Raw genomic sequence first — 7598 nt, forward strand, 5'->3', positions numbered from 1 at the left:
CCAGGTGCTAAAGTTAGTTTCAGAAAACAATAAAAAGCCCAAGGACTATGTTTCTAGAACACTGAACCAAGCTGATTACAAGACTACTTTAAATTAGCTCATAATCTGACAGCTAAGTGCCATTAAATGTATCCATTCACATCTCGATTGCTAACGTTTAAATTTTGAAACCCCATAAATGTACTTAAGAAGAACATTCCAAATTCTGTGAGTTCCTTAACATACCAGACACATAGAAGATACTTAAATACATGTTGGTTGAATGAAGAGGTTCTTTGGGAAAAAATCCTAAATCTTACACGTAGATATTCCTTGAATTAAACACAAGGATGTTTGACATGCGGCGACTCTTTGATTGCCTTTGGAAATTCTTTCCTGCTCAATTAGTTTGTGAGACCAGGGCATTACTGAATTTGGCAAAGCTAAAACTGAAAGTGGAGTCAAATTCTCATCTATCTGAAGCAATGGGGGAGGTCTTGGCTGCATGCTGTTCCCGTCATGATAACAATCAAAACCAAATATTTTTCTGAGTACCTTTATGTTCAAAGCATCAGCTTAGGAGGTGAGGATACAAGCAATTATGACGTACAGTCTGTTCTCAAAAAGGCGAAGTTCAATTGAGACAGAACAGAAGGAAAGAAAAAGCTTTAATAGTTTAGAGTTTTCTCATAACAAATACACCAGTATCTTCCAGGACAGCTGGTCTATTGTGTTCTTTGCTCTGTCTCCCCTTAGTTTGTTTCCAATTGGTTTTCAAGTTCTATCAAGTCTTTCTTATTTATTTATTTTTTTTTTGGTTTTGTTTTCTGAGATGAAGTCTCTCTGTCGCTCAGGCTGGAGTGCAGTGGCGTGATCTCAGCTCACTGCAACTTCTGCCTCCTGTGTTCAAGTGATTCTCCTGCCTCAGCCTCCTGAGTAGCTGGGATTACATGTGCACACCACCATGCCAGGCTAATTTTTGTATTTTTAGTAGAGACGGGGTTTCACCATGTTGGCCAGGCTGGTCTCGAACTCGAGCTCAAGTTGTCTGCCTGCCTCAGCTTCCCAAAGTGGTGGGATTACAGGTATGAGCCCATACCCAGCTAAGCCTCTTTCCATGGTGACATCTGCACTCATTCTGCTCTTTCCATGTGTGATACTTAAAACCTGGTTCAAGTCCTCAGGTCTTTCTTTTATTTCATTTGAGACAGACTCCTAACTGATTGCTCCGTTTCTAGTGCCTGTTCCTTTGCTCCTACATTCCTCTCCCACTACCACTTGTTTGAGCTCGCAAAGGTGTACCTGCTCAAAAATGTTCAATGGCTCCCGACGTCATTTTTCCTCTCTCTCTTTTTCTTTCTTTCTTTTTCTCTCTCTCTCCTTTCCCCCCTTCTCTCTTTCTTTGAGACAGAGTCTCACGTGTCACCCAGGCTGCTCAAAAATCCTCAATGGCTCCCTATGTCTTTTCTTTTTTTCTCTCCCTTTCTTTCTTTCTTTCCCTCCCTCCCTTCCTTCCTCTTTCCCTCCCTCTCCCTCTTTCTTTCTCTTTCTCTTTCTTTCTTTTGCTTTCTTTTCTCCTCTCTTTCTCTCTTTCTTTCTTTTCGAGAGTCTCACCCTGTCACCCAGGCTGGAGTACAATGGTATGATCTTGGCTCACTGCAACCTCCGCCTCCCAGGTTCAAATGATTCTCCTGCCTCAGGCTACCGAATAGTTGGAATTATAGGTGCCCACCACCACGCCCAGCTAATTTTTCTATTTTTAGTAGAGACAGGATTTCACCATGTTGGCCAGGCTGGTCTTGAACTCCTGACCTCGTGATCCTCCAGCCTCAGCCTCCCAAAGTGCTGGGATTACAGGTGTGAGTCACCACACCTGGCCAGCTCCCTGTTTCTTATTGAATGAAGTGCATATTCCTCCGTCGGATTTTCAAGGCCTTCCCCACAATGGATTTATAACCTATTTTCCCAGGCTTCTTTCTCATCGTTGCCCATATTGTACCTGATACCCCAGCCAAATTGGAAAAGGTGCTGTCCTTTGGGCCAGTACTGTGTCTTTGGGCTTGCTATTCAAAGCACGTGCTTCAGGAATGCTCTCCTCTTGCCCTCTCCCACCTCACCCTTGTCCTTACCAGGCAAACTAAATCTACCTTCCATGATGTCTTTTGTTCTGATATAGTCTCCTTATCTCCAGCTTTTCACTTATGATCTTTTTATGGCAACAAGATTGGGCCTTGTGTTCATCTTTTTTTTTCCCCCACGTCTGCTTTATTGAGCCTATAATTTTGTCCATGAGGATTCAACAATTCTTGAAGATATAACTATTTCTATTTCTTTTGGATTTAATATGCAAGATTTGAGGTAACTGAAAATTTTGTTTATTAAAGAGAATAACTTTAAATAAAAAATCTAAGGTACACAGTTATTTAAAAATTTGATTAAGCTTTATCAAACCCTAGTATTTTGGTTTGATTAAAGTATACCACATTTTTTTTCTTATGGCATTTAGCAGTTACCAGAAGTGTTTATCTCTATAGTAACTAATTCACAAAATAATAATCAAAATAATCCTTTAAAAATATTTTACAGTACAGGTTTCAGTATTCATGACTGTAACCATAAATTCAATTCCACAAAGCTATTATGTTAAGTGTATACTGTCTTTTTTGTTTTGTACGGAGTTTTACTCTTGTTGCCCAGGCTAGAGTGCTGTGGCACAATCTCGGCTCACTGCAACCCCCACCTCCAGGTTCAAGTGATTCCCCTGCCTCCGCCTCCCAAGTAGCTGGGATTACAGGTGTTTGTCAACATGCCTGGCTAATTTTTGTATTTTTAGTAGAGATGGGGTTTCACCGTGTTGGCCAGCTGGTCGTCAACTCCTGACCTCAGGTGATCTACCCACCTCAGCCTCCCAAAGTGCTGGGATTACAGGCATGAGCCACTGCACCCAGCCTATTTTTTAATAGTTTATTTCTTTTAACTTTTACTTAAGGTTCAGAGGTACATGTGAAAAGTTTCTTGTGAAGATAAACTCATGTCATGGAGATTTGATATACAGATTATTTTATCACCCAGTGATAAGCATAGTACCCAGTAATAAGCATAGTACCCAATAAGTATTCTTCCTGATTCTTTCCCTCCTCCCACCCTCCCCCTTGAAGTAGTCCCCAGTATCTGTTATTTCCTTCTTTCTGGTTATAAGTTCTTATGATTTAGCTCCCACTTATAAGTGAGAACATGCAGTAATTGGCTTTCTGTTCCTGTGTTAGTTTGCTAAGGATAATGGCCTTTAGCTCCACCCAAGTTGCTGCAAAGGACATGATCCCATTCTTTTTCCTGGCTGCATAGTATTCTACAGTGTATAAGCACCACTTTTTTTTTTTTTTTTAATCCAGTCTGTTGTTGATGGGCTTTTCAGTTGAATCAGTGTCTTTGGTATTGTGAATAGCATTGCAACAAGCATACATGTGCATGTGTCTTTATGGCAGAATGATTTATATTCCTTTGGGTATATACCCAACAATGGGATTGCTGGGTTGAATGTTACTTTTGTCCTTAGTTCTTTGAGGTATTGCCACATTGCTTTCCACAATGGTTGAACTAATTTGCATTCCCACCAGCAGTGTATAAGCATTCTCTTTTATCTCCAGCCTTGACAGCATTAGTTATGGTTTGACTTTTTAATAAAAGCAATTTTGACTGAAGTGAGACGATACCTCATTGTGGTTTTGCTTTACATTTCTCTAATGATTAGTGATGTCAAGCGATTTTTTAATGCTTGTTGGTCACATATATGTCTCTTTTAAAAAGTGTCATGTCTTTGCCTACTTTTTAATCTGTTTGGTTTTTTTCTTGTAAATTTATTTCTGTTCCTTATAAATGCTGGATATTAGACCTTTGTCAGATGGATAGTTTGCAAATATTTTCTCCTATTCTCTAGGTTGTCTGTTTTTTATTGAGATAGTTTCTTTGTCATTTATTGTTTTCCAAATATAAAAGCAAATATAAACACAAGGGATAGTTATGGATATACAAATATAGAAATAGTAACATTTTGCCTTTGTGTAGCTTCTACTGACCACATTCCAGGTTTAGAAGTCGTTAGAAGACCAATATAATTGCCTGTTTCTTTGGATTTCCAGAAACTTCAGGCATTTTTGCTATTCAGATTCCAAACCAGTTTCTTCTTGTTTTGAACTTCCCAACTCAGACCAGCTCCTAAAGTCTGAAGTGTGATGTGAAACCTTGCAAGAAGGGCATGCTGAAAAATTATAAAGTGTGTTCTGCCATATGTTGCTTCCCATGAAACTGCAGTAAGAATTGATGGGAGACACCTCTATGGAGAAATTCTCTGAAGATGCTGGTCAGTGTCCATTTGGAGAGAAGCAGGGCATCTGAAGGGAGGAGTACTATGCATGTTCAGAAAGCTTGGATGTATCTTCTCTGGAGTTGCATGGTGTGAACAGGTGTTTGACTTTTACAGGTGAGTTCTAATGATATTTGATTGACGTGAGAGCTTCTGTGTTGGTCTCACTGGGAGCCGCAGACTGGAGCTGTTCTATTCGGCCATCTCAGCCCCTCCTTATGCTCATCTTTTATTTTTCGCTGAGGAGCAAATTCTCTCTCTTTCCTTCTCTTTCTTTTTCTCTCTTTCTTTCTCTCCTCTTTCTTTATTTCCTTCTTTCTTTTGAGATAGGGTCTTGTTCTGTTGCCCAGGCTGGAGCAGCACAGTGGTACACTTATGGCTCACTGCAACCTCAACCTCCTAGGCTCAGTGATCCTCTCCCCTCAGCATCCCAAGTAGCTAGGACTACAGGTGGAGGCCACCATGCCTGACTAATTTTTTAATTTTTAATTTTGTAGAGTTGGAATCTCACTGTGTTGCACAGGTTGTTCTTGAGCTCCTAGGCTCAAGCAATTCTCCTGCCTTGACCTCCCAAAGTACTGGAATTATAAGCATGAGCCACCGTACCTGGACTCTTTCAGTTTTTTTGGTAAATATTTTTATTGATATATAACATACATACAGAAAAGTATACAAATCATGTCAATTAAAAATTTAATTGAATGCATCTATATTACAACCATAAAGATCCGTCACACAGCCTTCCAGAGGCTTCCTTTCATTTTCCTCTTTGTCATTACTTTAAAAGGTAATCATTATTCTGACATAGCACCATAATTAATTTCAGCTGCTTTTATACATCATGTAGTAGAATTTGTGTATTTTTTTTATTACTAACTAGACTGGAAATTGTTTAAGACAGTCTGTGTCTTTTTTTTTATGATATTTCAAAGTTTTGACTATAGTTTTATTTAGGGTGATAATTAGATATTTATTGAGTCAAATTGCCTGCAAGGTGGCATAGCAAGTTATCAGAAGGGAAGAATCAGACTGGGTGCAGTGGTTCATGACTATAATCCCAACATTTTGGGAGGCCCAGGCCAGAATATTGCTTGAGCCCAGGAGTTCAAGACCAGCCTGGACAACATGGTGAAACCTATCTCTACAGAAAATACAAAAGTTAGCCAGGTCTGATGCCATAGGCCTATAGCCCCAGCTACTTGGAAGGCTGATGCAGGAGGCTTGCCTGAGCCCAGGAGATAAAGAATGCAGTGAACTGAGATCATGCCACTGCCCTCCTGCCTGGGTGACAGGGAAGAACCCTGTCTCAAAAAAAAAAAGAAGAATTAATATGGAGTAACAGCCAAATGACATATTAGGTAGCAGTGAAGAATACGCTAAACCATGAGCCCAGAAGATCTCTCAGGTAAGAAAAATGGCACTGTCGTCGCCATTACTCCAAGAAGAGACCAGTCGGTAGAGGAGAAGTCGAGGTTAGAGAGGACTGGGGGGCACTTCGCTGTCTTCAGTGGAAGGGTGCAAAAATGCAGAGTAATAAAACTTTTAACTTGGAGAAGCAAAATCAATCTCCAAGAAAGCATCATCAACATCACCTCCAGCAGCAGCACCACCAGCAGCAACAGCAGCAGCTACCACCACCGCCAATACCCGCAAATGGGCAACAGGCCAGCAGCCAAAATGAAGGCTTGACTATTGACCTGACGAATTTTAGGAAATCAGGACAGAAGACCTTCACCCAATGAAGCCATCTTTTTGTGGAAAATCTTTTCTCGACATCAGTCAGGAAGAAATGAGGAAACTACTTGAGAAATATGGAAAGGTGTGTGAAGTCTTCATTCATAAGGATCAAGGATTTGGCTTTATCCATTGGAAACACGAACCCTAGTAGAGACTGCCAAAGTGGAGCTGGACAATATGCCACTCTGCGGAAAGCAGCTGCATGTTTCCTGCCATAGTGCATCCCTTACAGTTCGAAACCTTCCTCAGTATGTGTCCAACGAACTGCTGGAAGACCCTTTTCTGTGTTTGGCCAGGTGGAGATGGCTATAGTCATCATTGTGGATGATCGAGGAAGGCCCTCGGGAAAAGGCATTGTTGAGTTCTCAGGGAAGCCAGCTGCTGGGAAAGCTCTGGACAGATGCAGTGAAAGCTCCTTCCTGCTAATCACATTTCCTCATCCTGTGACTGTGGAGCCCATGGACCAGTTAGAGGATGAAGAGCGACTTCTAGAGAAGCTGGTTATAAAGAACCAGGATTTTAAAGGAACAAGAGCAGCCACCCAGATTTGCACAGCCTGGCTCCTTTGAATATGAGTATGCCATGTGCCGGAAGGCACTCATTGAGATGGAGGAACAGCAGCAGGACCAAGTGGACCGCAACATCAAGGAGGCTCATGAAGCTGGAGATGGAGATAGAGACTGCATGCTGTGAACACCAGGTCATGCTAATGAGACAGGATTTGATGAGGCGCCAAGAAGAACTTCGGAGGATGGAAGCGCTGCCTAACCCACAGGTACAAAAACGAAAGCAACTGGAGTTCAGGCAGGAGGAAGAGCACAGGCGCAGTGAAGAAGAGATGCGGCGGCAGCAAGAAGAAATGATGCAGCGACAGGAGGAAGGATTCAAGGGAACCTTCCTGGATGCGAGACAGCAGGAGATTCGGATGGGTCAGATGGCTATGAGAGGTGCTATAGGTATAAACAACAGAGGTGCCATGCCCTCTACTCCTGTGGCATCTGGTACTCCAGCTCTTCCAGGACCTGCCCACTATGATGCCGGATGGGACCTTGGGATTGACCCCACCAACAACTGAACGCTTTGGTCAGGCTGCTACAATGGAAGGAATTGGGGCAATTGGCGGAACTCCTCCTGCATTCAACCATGCAGCTCCCGGAGTTGATTTTGCTCCAAACAAACGTCACTGATACTAATAAAGTTGCAGTGTCTAGTTTCTCAAAACCCTTAAAAGAGGGACTCTTTTTGGACTAGCCAGAATTCTACCCTGGAAAAGTGTTAGGGATTCCTTTCAATAGTTAGATCTGCCCTGCCTGTACTATAGGAAGTATGCTGGAGGCAGAGGGCAAGGGAGGGCAATATACCACACATAAACAAACCAATTATGTGTGGAATATTGTTTAATCAGTTCTGTGTGGTGCATTCCTGAAGTCTCAGACGTGATTGTTGACGGCCTGGGGAAACCATGGCAAAGTGGATCCAGGTAGAGCCCATTAATCTTGATCATTCCGTTTTCGTTTTT

General features: G+C 41.9%; 1 pseudogene; it reads left to right on the forward strand.

Moving 5' to 3' along the window:
- Nucleotides 1-5792: 5792 nt before the first annotated feature.
- LOC100410343 (non-POU domain-containing octamer-binding protein pseudogene) lies at nucleotides 5793-7391 on the forward strand (annotated as a pseudogene).
- The last annotated feature ends 207 nt before the right edge of the window (nucleotides 7392-7598 follow it).

This window comes from Callithrix jacchus, chromosome 6, assembly GCF_049354715.1.
Source record: "Callithrix jacchus isolate 240 chromosome 6, calJac240_pri, whole genome shotgun sequence".
NCBI classification, from domain to species: Eukaryota; Metazoa; Chordata; class Mammalia; order Primates; family Cebidae; genus Callithrix; species Callithrix jacchus.